We start from the raw sequence: 19,907 nt of genomic DNA, 5'->3' as shown, positions 1-19,907 counted from the left end.
GTAGGTTGGCAGTTGGCTACTGTTCCATGACTTAGGCAAGGCTTTTAGCCTTCCATGTTGATGTTTTGTATACAGGGTGGACACTGTGAATGGGAAACAACTTAGGTCCAGACAGAGTAAAAGCAAAACAAAACAACAATCAAGAAAAAAACAAACTAACAAAACTCAGCAGAGGTGTGGGATGGAGGTCCGAGCCCAGGCACTTGTGGCAAATTTGCATTTTTAGAGGCTTAGAGGTTGGTAACTCTAAAGATGGTCTAGCTTTATACTGGCATCCTTGGTACTAACTGCCCAACTACCCTTGCAGCCATGAACCTTAGGTTTTCTTTCAGGTTCACAAAGACTTAGGGACATGATGACCATCTTGTCTCCTCCTCTTCTTAGAATCTCATGCTTACCCTTTTCCTCCACCTGGAATCTTGGATGATCCAGCTTTAGCCACACAGGGGATGATGATGCCTAAGGAGATAGAACAGTAGGATGAAGGCACCTTAAGTGCTGGAATGGAGCAGAATTATCTCATAAAGTTGGATTATTCACCTAAGAACTATTTTTAAAGAGACACAAATTGTTTCCTTTTTTAATTTGGTTTTTGGCTGTGGTTGAGTGTCTTTATTATAGGAGTTCAGCCTTTTGCCCTAATTAATAAAGAAATTCTTTACACATGACTAAAACAAACTCCATTCCTGAGGTTCCTTCATCTCCTTCCTTCCATCATCACTGTTACCTATGTAGCTAAAGGTAGATTGCCAGAGACTCCAAGTGGAGGAAACTTTGGGAAGAATGAAAGCGACTATATTTCCATTGCATGCAAAATACCTAAGGTAGTGAACTTATAAATGGCTCACTATATAAAGAACACTTAGTATGTGGTATTTAGTATCCTAATACTTTATTATTAAAATATAAGTGAAATATTTTAAAGAAAGAAGAGAGTATGGACAAGTTCAGGTCTTTATTCACAACCTCTTGTTTTCTTATCAGACTTTGTACTATTTTCTCTTGTAACAGTTCTTTTGTTTGTTTCAGGGAGACCCTATGCCCTCAGAGTCATCAATTCCTCTATCAGCAATTGCTCACATTTTAGACTAAATGTATAATATTCCATGCTGTACTTTTCTTATATCTGTTCTTGCTACTTTGCTGGAATGTAGGGTAAGAGTCTGTCTTCCCACATGTCTATTCACAATTGTCTACTGCAGCCCTTGAAGAGAATACTTGGGAAAAAACTTTCCTTTGGGCTGTAGGGAGGTGGGAGTAGTGGCAGAGGAGGACCGTGGCTTACATAATTTTGGCATTTATTGCAAAGGCAGCAACTTCTTTCCAAAAAATCACTATTTCCTCTCTAGCAAATGTTCTCTCTGGCTATTGTTATAGCTGTTCATCTGTAAGTTATAATTATCAATTGTTAGATATTAGTTCAGATATTAATCTAATTCTAACTGAAAGCTGTTTAAATGTTAAATGAAGTATCATTTATTTTAACTATGCAAATAGAAACTTTCAGCTGGCAGAGAGGCTCATGTGGTAGAGCACCTGCCTAGCAAGCATGAGGCCCTGGATTCAAACCCCAGTGCTGCCAAAAAAAATGTATATATACATAGATAGTAAAAATTATTTCATTAGGATAGACATTAACTTAATTATAAGATTATGAGTAAGAGAAAAGATTATAGATTGAGTATTAAATTTTATATATTTTCAAATGTCAACAAAATAGGTTAATCATTCTCCTACTGATTTTTTTTTCTGTCTTAAAAGACAAAGTTGAGCCAGGAGCTTGTGGCTCATGCCTATAGCTATTCAGGAGGCAGAGATCAGGAGGATCACAGTTTGAAGCCAGCCTGAGCAAATAGTTTGAGAGACCCTATCTCAAAAAAACCATCTCTCTCTCTCTCTCTCTCTCTCTCTCTCACACACACACACACACACACAAGGCAAAGTTGATTACTCATGACACACACACACACAAGGCAAAGTTGATTAGTTCATTTGTGATCTGAAGGGAAATGGCTTTGACCATATTATAACCCCTCCAAGCTTTCTTCAAATGTATTCATCTTATATACATGGCATAGGACTACTTGCAATGTAGTTACTATTTGAAATTAAATTTCTTCCCAAGTGATTTAGGACATTTGAATTAGAATGCTAGTTCAGTGACTTTTTTTTTTTTTTAAATGAACCTGGGGCTTAATTTTCCCTAGTGGTTTTAAATTGGTCTTTTGGAAAGAAAACTTGTTTGGAATCTTAAAGCTTGACATTAATTCATACAGGCCTGCACAATAGATTTTTATTTTTCAAATGACAAATGACAGTTTACATTTACATCTTCTTGCTATGACTTCATTTGGATTTGGGTAGGAGACCCACCTTTCCTCTGATGTTTTACGTAGATGATTTCCTAGGAAGAAAATCCCCAATAAGGAACTTTTTGCGCAGTTGTTGCATTTATTCTGTATGCTTTCTGTGTTTTGATACACTGAGCAAGGAATGTTGATGGGACATGAGGCAGAACAGCTTGTTTCTCCATAGCTATTTTGACTTTGCAACACTGGCAGTAATTAAGAAAAAAAAAGAAGAAGAAGAAAAGGAAAGGAAAAAAAGAGCTTAGCATGTTCACTAAGAAAATACATGGGGATTGGGAGAAGTCTAGGGAACAGCTCAGCTATTCTTGGTATCCAGAATCCTGTTGTTTAGGAGCTTTTATTTGTAGTTCATGAATGCATAGTACTTAGAGTTCTACATTTCTCTAGATATCTTTTGTCTCTGGAGTGTTATTAGGAACAAATGGTTTTGCTAATAAAGTAAAATTCAAGTTGTGTTCAATAATCAAATTTCAGCAAAAGGAAGATGACTTAAGATAGATACCTTAGAGGATTCAGAATGGGATTATGAAAACCAAATTAGTTAATGGAAATACCTAGGCCTCTTTAGGTATTAATAAATAAGAATTATCTTGAAGAAATGAACAATATCAAAGATGGGGATGGGATATACTAGGGAAGCTGATAATCATTTTAGAAAAAGAATGTGGACTGTGAGCTTGAGTTTTCTAAGTTGTTTTTGCTTTTTTCACAAAGTGACAGTGTGCCAGCTCTGAACCTAGGCTTTAAAGGCACGTCAAGTTTCAACTGGCCTCTGCCATGAGAAGATGGGAAGAGCATGCCATAGTTAGCCACAGCTTTTTTGTTTGTTTTTCACTTGGGATTTCACTTAATATTTCCAACAACTCAGGAACTATGTAATACTGTTATATCATTGTAAAGAGAAAAGAATCAGTACTCTAAAAGTTCTCATAATTTGCCCAAGAAGGTTACTTAGCAAGTAAGTGGAGACAGAATACAAGCCGTGTTATTTCTGATGTTATATCTTATAGGTTAAACAACTAAATAACACAAATATGTTGCACAGTAGTTCTTTAGATGCCAAATTGCAGTGTCTTGCATGCTTTATTATGCTCCAGGGTACATATACAGATAGTATATGTATAATATATTTAAGCCATATTTAGCAGTAAATCATTCTATATCAGAAGACTCTTCAGAACTTTCTAACACTAGAGAGACATCATAAAATTATCTTTGTACATGCCCTCAGTCCTTTTTTTTTTGCTTTAGTTATTTTTTGGGATGAATCTCACACCTTTTGCCCTGAGCTGGTCTTGGACCACCTTCTGCCTTATCTCTCTTGTAGCTAGAATTATAGGCAAGTACCACTATGCCTCACTTGTTTGTTTGAAATGGGAATCTCAGCAACTTTTTGTCTGGGCTGACCTTGAACAACAATCCTCTCTTTAGTAGCTGGAATTATAGGTGTGAACCACCACACCTGGTCCTGCTGCCACATTTTGATGATGTGTTATGCTCTTTTCTTCTTTCACGACTTTCCCCTTTCTCTTTCTCCATTTGGCAGATTACGTGTTTTTAAGATTCAGTTCAAATACCCTTGTTTTCCTTTGTGAACCTTCTTTTACATTCTTAATTTCCTACTTCCCACTTTACTTTTAGGATAAGTTTATATACCTATGTGTAATTGTTGCTATATTATTAGCATATGTCTGTCACTAAAATGTGTCTTTAAAATCACCACTAGACATTTATTATACTTTAAGAAGTGAATTAAGTGGTATTTATGAAGTTATATTTTTTTGCTTAATGTTGTATGTGCTCATAGACTAATTAGGTATGAATATTTTGAGGGCAAATTTTGTGATCATCAAATTCTACTTTTCTTCTCTAATGATACATGCAAAATGGAGACTTGCATAAGGTTGTTTATTATAACATTGTAAGAATGAGAAACTATCATTTAGAAGAGGACTTTTGTCCTTTAGTAGAGAGATAACTAATTTTTCTCTTCTTCTGTCTTATTTTTCCTCCTTCTTTCTGTTCTCTGCTAGTACTCCATTGTTACTCCTCCTCTACCACCACCACTGCAACCATCACCATGAAAAAAACAATTGCACAACACTAAAGCCGCCACCAATTATTTATGAATATCTGAATATATTGGGGAAGCAAGTGGAAAGACCATATTGCAGGTGGTGGTAAAGGAACTTTGTATAATATTTATATAATTTAAAAAGAACAAGTTATTATTTTACATGATTAGTGCTTTTAGCTGTTTTCTCTGTGAAATCTTGACTAACCTTAAACTTTATGGTTCTAGCATTTTTTGAGATATATGACTAATTTTTATAATAATTTTTGTGTATGGAGTGAGGTGCAAGTTGAGGTTTATTTTTTCCCATATGGATACCCATTTGCAAGATTTTCTTTTCCTGATATGTTTACATAGAACCTCATTTAATAATCAATTTGCCATATTTAAATGAGTAGTTCTGAACCATCTATTCCATTTATCATGTTGTCCTTGATTCTACTCTGTTTTTGTAGCTTTACCAGATATGGTAAAGGAACTTTGTTCCTTTTAAATACTGTTTTGTATAATCTTGAGCCTTTATATTTCCATCTAAATTTTAGAACCAGTTTTCAATTTCTTCCAAAAAAGACAGCTAGGATTTTGATGGGATTTGTATTTGATACATAAATGAGTTTGTGTGTGTGTGTGTATGTGTGTGTGTGTGAAGTCTCATATGGTTGTCTATATATAGAGACAATCATGTTGTCCATGAAGAAAAATTTTACTTCTCCATGTGAATATCTTTTAATTATTTTCCTTTACTTTTACACAATGTAGAATAGAGGAGGTGACAGTGGATATCCTTATGCTGTTTCAGATAGTGGGGTAGGGAAAAGTGTTTAATGTTTCACTAGTTTATGATATTTTTTGGCAGTGCTGGTGTTTAAACTCAGGGCCTCATACTTTCTAGGCATGCACTCTACCACTTGAGCCACTCTACCAGCTCTCAGTTTATAATGTTAATGGTACATTTTTCATAGATTCTCTTTCGGATTGAGAAAGTTATTAGGCTGCTTATTTAAGATCTCTCTTTTTTTAATGTAGTCATTCATAGCTATAAATTTTCCTATTAGCAATAACTTTGCTATGTCCCAAGGATTCTGGTATGTTTGTTTGCATTTTCATTAGATTCTCAGAACTTTTGGATTTCTCCCTTCATTTTTTCAGTGATCAACTGGTCATTAAACAATGTTGTTTAGTTTCCATGCATTTGAATAGTTTCTTTTGCTATTAAGTTCTAGTTTTATTCCATTATAGTTTGATAGGATGCTGGGAGTTATTTCAATTTTCTTATATTTGTTAAGCCTTGTGTCCTAAAATATGACCTATTTTGGAGAAAGTTCCATGGGTGGCTGAGAACAATGTATATTGTGCAACTGCTGGATGAAATACACTGCAGATGTCTGTTAAGTCCATTTGGTCTGCAATGTCATTTCATTCTGAGGTTTCTTTGTGGATTTTTTTTGGGGGGGGGGTCTGGGTGATGCATCTGTTTGGTGAGAGTGAGGTGTTAAAGTCTCCCAGCATCATTGTGTTGCGTCCATTTGTACTTTTAAGTCCAGTTAGTGTTTGTTTAATGAATTTGGATGTGTCAACATTTGGCACTTATATGTTAATAATTATTATTTCCTCTTGATGGATTGTTTCCTTTATTTATATGAAATGGCCTTCTTTGTCTCTTCTGAATAATTTTGTTTTGAAGTCTACTTTATAAGATATGAGTACAGCTGCTGCTTCTTGCTTTTGGGGTCCATTTGTTTGGAAGTTCTTTTTCCACTCTTTCACTCTAAGCCAATGTTTGTTTTCTGTGAGTAAAATGAGTTTCTTGTAGACAACAAATGTTCCATTATTGCTTTTTAACCATACTCACTATTCTATGTCTTTTGGTTCCAGAATTGAAACCATTAATACTCAGTATTAATAATGAAGGACATGTAGTAATTCCTACCATTTTCTTATTTTTGTAGTGTTTGATTTTTTCTTGCTATTAATGTGCTTATCTATTTGTCTGGTGAGATTTTTTTTCTTATATATTCGTGGTTATATTTATCTTCTCTTTTGTGTGTGGTATTCCTTCAAGTGTATTCTGCTATGCTGACTATACTAAATTGCTTTAGTTTTAGTTTATAATGGAGGGTTTTTATTTCCCATCCCATTATGAATGATTGCTTTGCTGAGTAGTCTAGGTTGATAGTTTTTTTCTCTCAGCATATGAGATACATCATTCCTTAGATGTTCTCCTTACTTTTAAGGTTTTTGTTGAGAAGCATGCTTTTATTCTTATAGGTGATATGGCTCCATTCCCTTGTAGCTTTCAATATTCTTACTGTTTGAACTGTAATATGCCATGGGCAGTTTATATTCTAGTCTTCTCTGTTTGTAGTCCTAAAGGCCTCTTGTACCTTAGATAGTCATCTCTTTCTCAAGATTTGGGAAGGTTTCTGCTATTATTTTGTGGAATATGTGTTCTGTGACTTTAGGTTATACCAGTTCTTCAATGTTCATGATTGTAAGTTTGGTCTTTCAATGGAGTCACAGACTTCTTGCATATTCCATTCTTATTTTTAATTCTTTTATCTTTACCTTTATCTGATTTTTTCTATTATATCTACTTTGTCTTTAAGTCCTGATATTCCATTTTTCATTTGATTCAGTCTGCTGGAGAGGCTTTCAACTGAATTTTTTGTTGACTCCAGGAGCATTTCATTTCCAGAGCTTCAATTTGGTTTTCTTTTTCAGGCTTTCTGTATCTTTATTGAATTCTCCTTTCATGTCTTGCATTATCTTCCTTTTTTCATTTAGATGTGTATTTGTGTTCTCCTTGAGTTCATTTAGCTGTGTATTTCTATCCTTTTTGAGTTCATTTAGTTGTTTATTTGTAGTCTCTTTGAATTCAGTTAGCTGTTTATTCACATTCTCTGTGATTTCATTGAGGTGTTTATACATGTCTTCTTTCATCTCATTAGTCATTTTTACCCTTATCCTTTGGTGCTCAAAATTTGAGATTTCATCCACTCATTACCATTCAGATCATTTATTCTGTGGTCTTGACTTTTTGAGGTGTCACATTTCCTGTCTTTTTCATATTTTGTATGTTTCTACATTGAAATTTGCTCATCTGAAGTCAATTCACTTGTTTGGGATTTTGTCACCTAAAGTTTTTCTGTTGAATTATTCTCTGTGTTCTGGAAGGACTAGGTAATGCAGGATTGATATACAGAATCTCACCATTTGTCAATAACAAGTTCACCAATTAAATACCAAACCATAAATTTACATGAAGTAAAACACAACCAGTCATGTTATATATGAAAGGACTAACATTTTTAGATGGTATAGAATGAACCAATTCACAAAGAAACTCCCTGTGTAGCTATCTTAAATAAAAATGTCATTTTTTTCATTTGCAAAATCAGAGAACAGGAGGGTGGAACAGGTAATGCCTTGGGGAGTTGGTACCAATGAGAGGGGAGAGGAAGTAGGGAAAGGGCACGGGAAGGTAAATATAGTGCAAATACTCTGTACACATGTATGTAAATGGAAAAATGATACCTGTCGAAACTATTCCAGGAATGGTGGAAGGAGGGGATAAAGGAAAATGGTGGAGGAGGTGAATTCAAGTATAATATATTTAATATATTGTAAGAACATATGTAAATGCCACAATGTACTCCCACCCAGCATAATAAAAAAGAAAATAGGATTTCCTATAAAAAATTATAAAAATAAAACTTATTTGCATAGGAGTTAAACATTATTAAAAATAAGGGGGTGAGGGAAGAAATAAGGACAAAAGAAAACAGGGATAAGGGAAGTGGAGTATGAGGGCTACAGGTAAACAAAATACTAGTGTGTAGGAATATAGTTCCATTATTGTGAAATGTGCTATCATCATGGATTGCAAAAATACATAAAAGCTAATAATAAAAGAAGGAATTAGAATAAACCTGAAGTAGAATAGTTTGTAAGCAAGAGATAGAAAAATGAAAAGAAAAAGTAGAGAGCAGAAAGACAATACAAAGTCAGTATTTCTTGCTTTTAGAAGAGTATATGTCTGTGGGCTCTATCAGTACAATGGAGCTCTTTGTGATGTCTGTCTGTAGTTCTCTAGTTGTGTTTACTCTTGTATCCCCTCAGGGTCATGGTGACCAGGTTCTGCCTGGGAGCATTGTTATGTGTCTGGTTAAGGTTCTGGATGAGGGGCAGCTGCTGGGGTGAGGTGGGGCAGTTTCCATGGGTTGGGCTGCTTTGCCAGTGTTTGGTAGGGTGGTTCTAGGCATGTGAAGTAGCAGTTAGGGATGAGACAGTGTCTTGCTTAGTGCAGGCCTGTCTCAAACTCAGTCTTCCTGCCTCAGCCTCCTAGTGCTGGAATTACAGAAGTGTGCCACCATAATTTATTTTGGCCAACTAAATTATTTTATATCATCTTGCCCTCCATTTACACCAAGTCCAGCCACACCTTAACTCCCTTGTAATCGGACTTCAACCACTCCCTTGTCACTACTCTATCACCCCTGAGGATTTCAATGACCTCCTTCAATTTCCATTATACTGCACCACCTATCAAAATTCAGTACTCTTGGTCACCTCTTTCTTAAAAATCTCTTTCCAACACATCAGTCCTTTTACTTATCAGGACATATTCTGTCCTGATATTCTGTCACTTGGCTCCTAAAAGGCCAATGCTAAAAACACAACTTCAACTGATCCCTACACAAAGGAGTACACAAGTTTCTTATGTTTTCTACTATCAGTTCTTGGACTGGAGACATGGTTCAAGTGGTAGAGCACCTGCTTAGCAAGTGCACGTCCCCAAGTTCAAACCCTAGTACTGCTAAACAGAACAAAGCAAAACTCGAACTCAACTCTCACTTCTTCATGAGAAATTCCAAATCTCAACCATGTTGAAATCTTCCTGTCTCATCCACTTCCAGCTATGGTTTATCATCTGAATTTTTATTTGGACTGACTAACATGTGTAAGGCGCCAACCTGAGTATACAAGCACCTACACCATACTTCTTTCACTTTCTAAAGTCAGTCTGAGCACAGCTGCCTCTGAATGTTGAGTCAAATCTGGCAACCAGAGGCCAGGCTAACCCCCTATTATAGCACTATTTCTGAAGGAAACCAATTTGCCTCACAGTATAAAGTCAACTGTAGTAAGACCCTTATATTTTAGATCAATAACTTGATCTCAAAGGAATAGACAGTAAATCTTGATATGGGTTTGTCTTTGTTGTTTGCAAAGCCTCCAAAAACTACTACTCTCTGGGGACTTCCACAATGCTCCATCCAAAGACATGCAGTTCCACGAAGCAAACTATCTGCCCAATGGATTGACAGCACAGAAAATGGGGTATAGGATGGGACCTTGACCTTGGGTTCACTGGTTGAATCCCATGAGACACAGCAACTTTCAAAAGCAATGAGCCTCATAGAACATTAACATTCCTTTCAAAGGTCAATGGATGAGTCAGTGACACCACTTCTGAAAGCAGAGCATAAGAACTAATGGAGGAAATGGTAAAAATTTGAGTGCCTATGATATAGTAAGTTAATTTTATCATAGAGGCATCTATATGGTACTTCCTCACCACTGGGAAAGACCACACAGGTCCCAGAACAAAGATAAAATTCAAAGAGCGGTCCTTTTTTCCCATCACTTCAGGTAATCCAACAGGTCACTTTCAGCCATTTAATTAATTAATTTATTTATTTATTTTTTACCTTTTTAAGTAGCAGGGTTTTTTTTTCTTTTATTATTCATACATGCATACAAGGCTTGGGTCATTTCTCCCTCCTGCCCCCACCCCCTCCCTTACCACCTACTTTGCCCCCTCCCTTCCCCCCCAACCCCCTCAATACCCAGCAGAAACTATTTTGCCCTTATTTCTAATTTTGTTGTAGAGAGAGTATAAGCAATAACAGGAAGGAACAAGGGTTTTTGCTGGTTGAGATAAGGATAGCTATACAGGGCATTGACTCACATTGATTTCCTGTGCATGTGTGTTACCTTCTAGGTTAATTCTTTTTGATCTAAACTTTTCTCTAGTTCCTGTTCCCCTTTTCCTATTGGCCTCAGTTGCTTTTAAGGTATCTGCTTTAGTTTCTCTGTGTTAAGGGGAACAAATGCTAACTAGTTTTTTAGGTGTCTTACCTATCCTCACCCCTCCCTTGTGTGCTCCCGCTTTTATCATGTGCTCAAGTCCAATCCCATTGTTGTGTTTGCCCTTGATCTAATGTCCACATATGAGCGAGAACATACAATTTTTGGTCTTTTGGGCCAGGCTAACCTCACTCAGAATGATGTTCTCCAATTCCATCCATTTACCAGCGAATGATAACATTTCGTTCTTCTTCATGGCTGCATAAAATTCCATTCAGCCATTTAATTTATAGAGAGAGCTGACTAACCAGCAGGACAAGGTTGAGCTACTTTTGCATATCAAGAACAGTAACATATGAATAGAACACAGATGGCTCACTTAGAAATCTTCTAGGATTTCTTTATCCCATCCTAACTCAGATTCAGCAGCCCAACCTTGAAAAAGCATATGGTCACCAGGTGTACAGGACTCAGTATAAACATTTTGATCCACCAGGTGAGCACAAATGCTTAGCTGAGGGAAAGAGAAATGTAGAGTAATACAGGAGGGATCACTTGTGACCCAACATCAACTCCCACAGCAAAACCTGCACTTCACTCCAGTATCATCCTCTTGGCTTCTTCTGAAGAACAGAGACCTGTGGGACAAGGAGTTGGTGCCCCATGAAGCTTTGTAGAGAAGTAGGTATGTGCACCAGGGACATCTGGGAGCACCAAAATGCCACACTAGCCATGTGTAGTTCAGAATGATGCAACATTGTACCCAGGATGCTAAGGAAACCCCATTTGGGATACTTGGGACTCCTAATGATTTGGACTCTGGTACTTGTCAGCTTTATAGCTCAATTTTAACTTCCGACCCAACATTTCTTACTTTTCTTTCAAAGACAGGTCTGAAACATGGTGTGATTGCTGTCAGAGTCTTCCAACTCCTTCCTCAAATTCCTTCCCTGCCCCTACCCCCAAAGTTATTGAATACCAAATCAGCCTGGCATCTGCATCTCAAAGGACATGACCCAGTTAAAAACTGACACAGTAGGATTAATTCATATTAGAGTTTTATATGATTGTAGACAGTCCCAAGCTATTCCATTCAAGGAAACATGACTGTCCATCTTGTTGGAGGAGGTGCCTAGGTCTGGCTCTTGAACTACTTTAAGATCAGAAATATTAACTTTATCCCACATTTATTTGATGTCTAAGATCTGGGTCTTTCCTTCCATTAACATTTCACTAAATGGCAACCAACTTTGCCAACTCATTGTTTGGGGTCAATTATCTTGGACATTTCTCTTCTGGTCTACAAGTTCCAATTGCCACTTCATCTGGGTCGACAGCAGAAAGAACTCATGACTTTCTGTGCATAGCTGTCCACTCATTTCCCTCATTTTATGTCTCAACAAGTTGTTTACCAACAAGCATATCAAATGCTACAGGTATCCAGACTGACCAACGTTTCCTGCATCCACACAGGTACCCAGAAAATTGTGTACCACAACTTTCACATTAATAATCACACCACTCAGTTAAACATTTTCTTAGACATGCTTCCTCCATTTCATTCAAAGTTCCTATTTCCTAGACAGATGTTCCAATAGTGCTAAGGATGAGATGAAAGAGAGTTCCCTGACTTTTTAAGTGTATTATTCAGGAAGCACTTTTGTTAAAGTACCACTTTGTCTTTATAATATTTCCTGCTAAATGGAATTGGCAACACACCCACATGGCTTGGGCATAATTTCCATGTTAAATTTGGCTTAGTAGGGCCTTTCCAGCTCTCTTTAGCTGACTTTTGACCTCTTTCTCCTATTTTGAACCAGACTAAGGAGTCTTTGATACTCAATTCTCTTAGTTACTCCCCTAATTTATTAACTTCCAAGTAGGTCTTAACCTTGTAAATGATAGAGGAAACTGATTTAGCATAATATCCACATATTTGGTGTTGTTCCAATGTGTTACAACTTGTTAGATTTTTGAGTTGCAAGTGACAGAAATCCCAACTGCATTGGCTGAAGAGACAAGGGAATTCCTTGACTGAGACTGAAAGGTGTGAATGCATTGTTGTCCCCAGCTGAGGAACATTAAAAATGCTCATTTTCATCAAAAGCTGCATTTCATCCCTTGCTTTTTTAACCTTCATGGTATCAGAATCATTCTCCAGGCACACACAGGACCTAACTACCACCCGCTGAATAGAAAATTCATGACATTTTCTTCATGAAATAAGTGCTCTAGATCTCCTCTGCATATTTTCTTTCTTCTAAAAAGTTATTTGTCCATCTAGTTTGCATATCCATCCCTGAACAAGTCACTATGGTCATGGGTATGTAGGTAGGGAAATGGGATACCATGGTAAGTCAGACTGATGGACAAGAATGACCAAGGACATATATTTTCCCAAAAGAGTCAAGGATGTGTTTGGTGGACCATGTGGGAATAACGTCATGAACCTGGCAGAAGTCTTCTGGAAGACAAACCCAGAATAGGACCAATAGGTAACCCAAGTTGATAATGCCTTTATCACCAAAGAGTTCCCCCACAAGTACCAGGTCTACCTTCAACATTATTCCTTAAACCCTGTTAACTTTGACTAACTGACATGGGATGGAAGGCAAGTGAACTACAAAAAGTATATAGCCATGTAGTATTGTATTTACCTACTCAAAACTACAAAGTTCAGTTTTCTGATATATTCTGGGATCACTTATGACAGAAGCATCATACTTAAGCAACACCCCCTTATGCAGTTAGAGGACAAAAATGAGGGTATTCTTTTACATCTCATTGTCCTTAGCAACTGATCTACCTATTACCACATTCAACAATACATCAGAAATAGTTATTAAGTTGAATTTTCAGGAAGTTTTCTAACTCGACATTGGGACATTTGACCAGTGTTGCAAAGACTTACTGAATTAAAAGCAGTAAACACGTGAAACTCCAACATAGAGAAATAAGATATTTGAGTGCTCAGGAACCACTTAACCACCTGATTGCCCTCACTCAGGGAATCCATAGTCAGCAACATGGGGATCCATACTTTGCCCCAGAAGTAAGTATTTTAAGCCCTCATTTGGAGACCTGAGATCTGATCCCATGTTCTAGGATTCTCTTCAGGTAAAGCTCTAGTGGCCACAGGGGCAGGGAACTCAACTAAGTAATTCTGCAGTGGAGAAGAGCGTATATTGACAAACCCAACTGACATACTATCGCAGAGACATTCTTAGGCAGATTTCTGCCAGACACATGACCCCTCTTGAGCAATTTTGAGTCAAAGAATTATTCAACTTTTAAAATACACAAAATTTGAGGCCCTATGTCTACCCTTTCCTCCCCGAATTTGTAGCTCCTCCTATGGCTCTTCTTTATTTCACATGCATCTATACATCTATACTACTGTTTTCATTCACTTCTCATAGGACAGATCTAGCGTCAGAGCCCTCTGGTTTTCCTCCAACCCTGGCTTACAGTCCTGTAACCAAGCAGCAATCATACTTTCCTTTACTTTCATGTTTAAGTAGCTGCCTTTATGAGGGCTTCATGTAGTCTTAAATTCTTACCAACGAATTTGGCATTTGATTCAGCTGAATTCATGTCAAGTTATCTGGTTGTAAGTTGAATAGCCATTAGTCTTTCTCGGAAGAAAGAGAATACTATAACCATTACCAAAAGATAGTGACATGGCTTCCTATTACAACTTAAGAACCACTTGGAGCTAGTGTGTGTGCTCTCCCCTACAAGTTCATCCCCAGTATTACTAGAGGATCCAACATACTCTACTCCTCAGAAAGAATTATCTTCACCAGGAGATACTGAATGGATTCCAGAAAACCTAAAGCTATAGTTGGTCATTTATCAGTAGACTAAGAGGTAAAGACAGGACTTACTTTACCAGCAGGGGCAAATGATCCTAGTCATTTGTGGGGAAATAAGTTTCTACTGCAAAATGAGGGAATATGTCTGGACTTAGGAAGTTTATAGTTGTGCATGTTGTAATTACCATGTGGGGAGGGGGTCACAAATAGTTCTTGTAGCAACAATTGGCTGGCAATGGGAAAAAGCCAGGTGCTCAGATCCCTCATTGGTCATAATTTGTGTCATCCTGGTAGGTAAACAGTCTAGATAAGCAAAACTGACAAAGGATGGAGAAGAATCCAAAATGTGTGGGTAGGAGGAGATGAATACCCCTTATCACCTATAGAGTGGTTGCAGATATGAGGACAGCAGCTTGTCACACCAAGTAATTCTCAGTTTTGTAAAGCTTGGTTCTCCCAGATAGGAACCAGACAAGAGAAGATAAGTGAATGGGAACCACATAGATTGACAATTGTAAGAAGTAGGTAGAACACTCACATTCTCTTGCCTACTTGCTAAGGCCACCCATAGGTCACCTGCAGATATTTCCATATACCCATAGCTTCCTCCATCTCTGGCTGTGTTCTGTCACAGGACTATGCTTGCCTGTGTGTACAGCTGGCCAGGAGTGCTAGGAGTCAGGAAGATCCTTCATCCAGTAAGTCATACTTTATCTTTAGATGTCTACATAGACAACTTGCTCAAAATTGTCTCACCAAAGGGTCCTCCAAAAATTGACCCCCGTTACCCACAAGCTCAGACTCATTAACACTGTTTCTTGGTTTACCTGCCTTCCCTGTCTCACTTACCTTACTCCCTCACTAGGCCCCTGCAATCAACTCCTCAGTAAATATGCTCTATTCAAATCTGTGTCTCCATGTGTTGTTTTGGAAGACCCAGAGAAATTAGGAAATAAATCTCAAAGCATACTCATCTCTCCCTCACAAATGGCACCATGGTCAAGGGAGGACAGAGAACACCAGAGAATAGTCAAAGGGCTAGTTTATCAGTGCTACAGTACTTCTCCCACTGCACTGGGACCAAACTGTCCTGAACTATTATTGCTACAAAGTCTGCCTTTTATCAAAAGGGAACAATTTCCTGCAGGCACTAGCTTTAATCCATGGAGATAATTAGGTTTTTGTAGGAAGATGTGAATTGAGGGCAATAAAAAATACCTCCTCGAATGACTCAACACAAAGCCTGTGATGTCAGAAAAGCAATCTGTACCTATGTGAAGCTTGGGATTGCTCTTACATGATTGGTCAAACTAAATGCTATGGACATACAGGGCAGTGATTGGTGGAGTTATAATCCCTGCATGAACATGTTACACATACCCTTTTCTGATTATGTAACCAAGCCATTTTCCACTAGTTTAGTATTGTTATGATAAACTTCCTTCCTGGGTACTACCTCCTCCTTCACCATGCCCTGTGCAGTGTCACAACATTAGGACCAGTAAAGGCATCTCCAGAATGGTCTTTTGCCAACTTGTAGTTATTATCATGGGTAAAGCAAGCTCAACAGGCTACAAAGAGAAGACAAAAATCAAGGACATCCATCCCTGCAGAAGCAAGAACCACCAAAGTCAGCCAAGAGTCCCAGGGAGCAACAAGGGCTGAGGTCTCCAACACCCAGAACTCAGAGCTATAATACCAAGAGCAGCTAAGGGATTCAGGGAACCACCAAGAGCTAAGGATGCTGGTATCTGAAGCTATACCCAAAACTCCAAGCTAAAACATTTGGGAGCTGACTGAATGGTTCTCAGAATGACCAAGGACTGAAACTATAAGAAACTCAGACTACAAGGATGACATCAGTTTGAGTAGACAAGAGACACCAGAGAGGCTGAAACAATGGAAGACAAGAGGCTGTGAAAAGCCAAAAGCAGGAGCCACTACTGTAAGGACTGCAAGCCCTGCTTGCTAGAAGAGTTTGAGAGCTGCTAAGAGTTGGAGAACAGGAGATCCTAACACCCCTAGCTCAGACCTTGATTCTTCAAGGATAATTGATCAGAGGGAAAAGGAATAAGACCATTCCCGACACAAGTCACAGTCTATCATCTTGGAGGTGACATACAGTTACTTCTGCCATTACCTGTTCATCAGGATACAGATCACCCCCAAGGGGTTTATTCCACCATTAATATCAGGAAGAGAGGATTGTTGTGGGCAATTCCACAGGCTGCCTTTCTCACATGAGCTTTGCTTTCTCCTATTCAGCAAACCTCACTCTTTGTTGTCTTGAACTTTCCTCTTGGATCTTCTACTTTATTGAGACCTCTGAGAACGTGTCTGCTAATGAACATGCAAGGTTTCATCTTTTAGAAGGTTATGGTGTACAGAGATCACACTGCAGTAGAGGGATGCAGTGTAAATCAAGATTTTGGACAGGTTTTTTTTTTTCATAATCACATCAACATGCAGCTCCCCAGAACTCCAGTCTCTTACAATGACATTAGAAACTCAAGAATGGTCTTCATCATTTTGGCAGTTGTTACTATTGGAAAATTACAAGCTTTGCATATGAGATTCCTACCTAAGGTATCACTCTCATCACACAGCCCACATTGCCTCTCTCTGGCCTCCAGGCTTGTATCAACATCTGTTCCATGAACTAACAGCCCTTACATACTCTTCTTCCTACTTTTGAGAGCTCAGGGTCAAAGTTGAAAACATTCATCTTGGAATGAGGCAAACAAGGGATTATAGGAGTGCTCTATCATAGGTAATGCCTGTGGAGGACTGAAGAAGATGGTTGCTGCCTAGAAACCACCCAACCTGAAGAGTCTGGGACAAAGGGCTGAGAGTAGCTTGCTGCAGACATTGGGACAAATTCTGGCTGGCTTCTACTTCCTGAGGCAGGAAATGCCAAATGCAAATGCCAAAATGCAAATAATCCAAGTGATTGGATGCAAAAGGTCCTGGATGTGCATCTATCTTTGACCAAAAAGAGAAGGTTCCTAATGTATCCAAAGCAACTGGGATGTGGGTAACAGCAGGTTGAACCACCGTGTTCTGCTTACTAGGTCCCAAAGTGACATTTAAGAGTATAGACTATCTCACTGTAGCTCAAACTTGAGTTTAATAACTAAAAACTTGATTCTCCCACTTTAGTTTCTAATTAGAGTAAAAAGAAACTTGCTCAGTTAGTGGCCCCTTGAAGACTTCTTTCATTCTGTGCAGAATACTCCAAACTCTAGTGAGCCCAATTACTTGTCTCACTTGCAAGCATATGGTAACTCAAGCTCAGATACTGTTCTGAAACCTCTACAGGTAAGGCAGTCCTCAACAGGAAAGCCATGTTGAGTGCTGTCACCTATGAAAGTTTACCAACTTACATGGCAGTGAACCACCCAGGTCTCTGCTCTAGGAAGGACTTGCCAAACCAGCTGCAGGGTACCCTCATCCAATTCAGAGCACAAGGGAATATAAAATAGAGCCATTCAGGCCACCATGGAACAAACGTATGGCCACATGCATGGGGTCTACCTGTTTCTGCTTTCTACCAATCCTGCTTCCATTCACACTCCTTCAAGTGTTCCTTCTCTAAAGGTGACAAATTCAATTTAGTTCTGTTCCCAACAAGCCAAGCTGGAACAGTGGAAGCACTAAATGGGGAAGGAGGAGATTTTATAAAACCTCAACAACAGTCAAGTTAGAATATCCAACAGAGAAGGACAAAAGAAATGTGTAGAGAGATGACTGAGATGTGACAATCCTGACATGGACTTGCTCCAGGCTATAGGGAATAAGTTGAAGAGACTGGGTTGCTGCAGATACAAAAGCCCCAGCCAATGCCATTTTGGGGCACCTCACTGGAGTCCTAGACAGGTTGAAGAGCTTCAAAGTGAGCAATACTGACTCAGGACGCAGTTGGTTGCTATGTAAATCTGTGCAAGATTTTAGAAGGCAAGTACTAGAGATGACCCTTGTGACACCACTGGGAAGTCCCAGAGAGAAGAGATTTGCTCCATAGTAGTACACTCAGGCCTTCACCTTGGGCAGGCATTACTGAGAGGTGTGCATGACACACTTATCCAACTGGAATCTAGGCATCTAAACATTCCAGAACAAGTGATATTCTTCTCTTTTGAGTGAAGCATTTCTCTTTGATGATCCAGTATAGTCTAGCAACTCCCAACCTTTAATGCAGTACATTGGAAGGCTTCTAGGCATTTCTGGGTTCAGATGGAACTGTAAACTTCTATGAAGTTTCCAAAGGCTCCCTCATATGTACCATCCTTCCTCCTTCTCTTCCTCTAAGAGCCCTCTTCTGCCTTGGGTCCTCCTGTAAAGTCCATTTGTATGAGAATTTGTTGGTGAACTCCTATGTCTGAGAAAACGGTCCTCAGACTTCTCATGTCAGAAAATAGATCTATGCCCTATTACTGTGGGCACACTGTAACTTAAGGAATCATAATTACTGTGTGGTTATGAAATGGATTGACCTAAATTTGTTAATTTCCATCTAACTTCACTGTAATAAATTGTTTATTATGGGCCATTTACACAAGTGGTTAGGTGACTTTATGGGAACCCATTTTGCTTCCTAAACATGTCAAAGTGGTGAGTGAAATAGACTAAAAGGGTTCACAATTGTAGAGGGCTTACTGCCCATGGGAAATGAAGATACAAGCTAGCAGACAGATTTACCCTTCATCTCAGTCAGGCCACAAACAACCATGTCACACTGAAAACAACTCTGTCAAGGAAGACATAAAGTCCCTGGAAGGAAAGACTGGCATCTCAGCTGCAAGTGTGCTAGCCGCAGACAGCCCTCACTGACAGCGTCTTCAGAGCCAGCCTTTACTGCAGAAAGATACTTTGTCTGAGCTCACCCCCTTCTCAAGGACAGCCTACATCTTGTGTTTAAGATGGTTCATAGGTGCTCCACACTTGAGACCAGAGGTAGGACATTGATAAGCAATGCTAGCCCTGGCAACTCCGACCAGATTTATCAGGTTTGTTGGGTCTTCAGCACAGTTCAGCTTCTCTGGAAAATTCTGCCTCCTTCCTCTCCTTTCCACAGGCAGTGATCACTCATGCTCCTCACTCATCCACACCTCATCTCGGCAATGACTTCAAGGGAACTAATGCTGTGAGAAAGGTCAAACGTGATAAACCTCAGAACGCACCCCTTAGCTTCCTTTCCAGAACACATGAGAAACAGGTTGAAAGTACAATGAAAAGGATAAAAAACAGTACTAATTAGAGCACAAGACCATCAGGTTGTATTTTTTAAATGCTTACATATGCTGTTTACATTTCCTCTGCCTTAAGTTTTCTGTATACCTATGAAGATACTAGCAATACATCAATACAGAAGAGCTAATACAATTAAAAATCAAGACAAGATTGTTGCCTGTGATAATGAAGTCATTGCCTAAGTTCAGCAGGTTCCAATTCACCAGAAATAAGTTTCTGTGGGTTAAATAACCTTAATATAGATTTAAGTTTGTCACTACCTGGAGAAATTAATCAGTTCAAAACGTAAGAAAATCTGAATGCTCTTCT

The sequence above is a fragment of the Castor canadensis genome, chromosome 9, assembly GCF_047511655.1.
Source record: "Castor canadensis chromosome 9, mCasCan1.hap1v2, whole genome shotgun sequence".
NCBI classification, from domain to species: domain Eukaryota; kingdom Metazoa; phylum Chordata; class Mammalia; order Rodentia; family Castoridae; genus Castor; species Castor canadensis.
The sequence above is the reverse complement of the archived record's forward strand: the minus strand, read 5'-3'. Positions refer to the sequence as shown.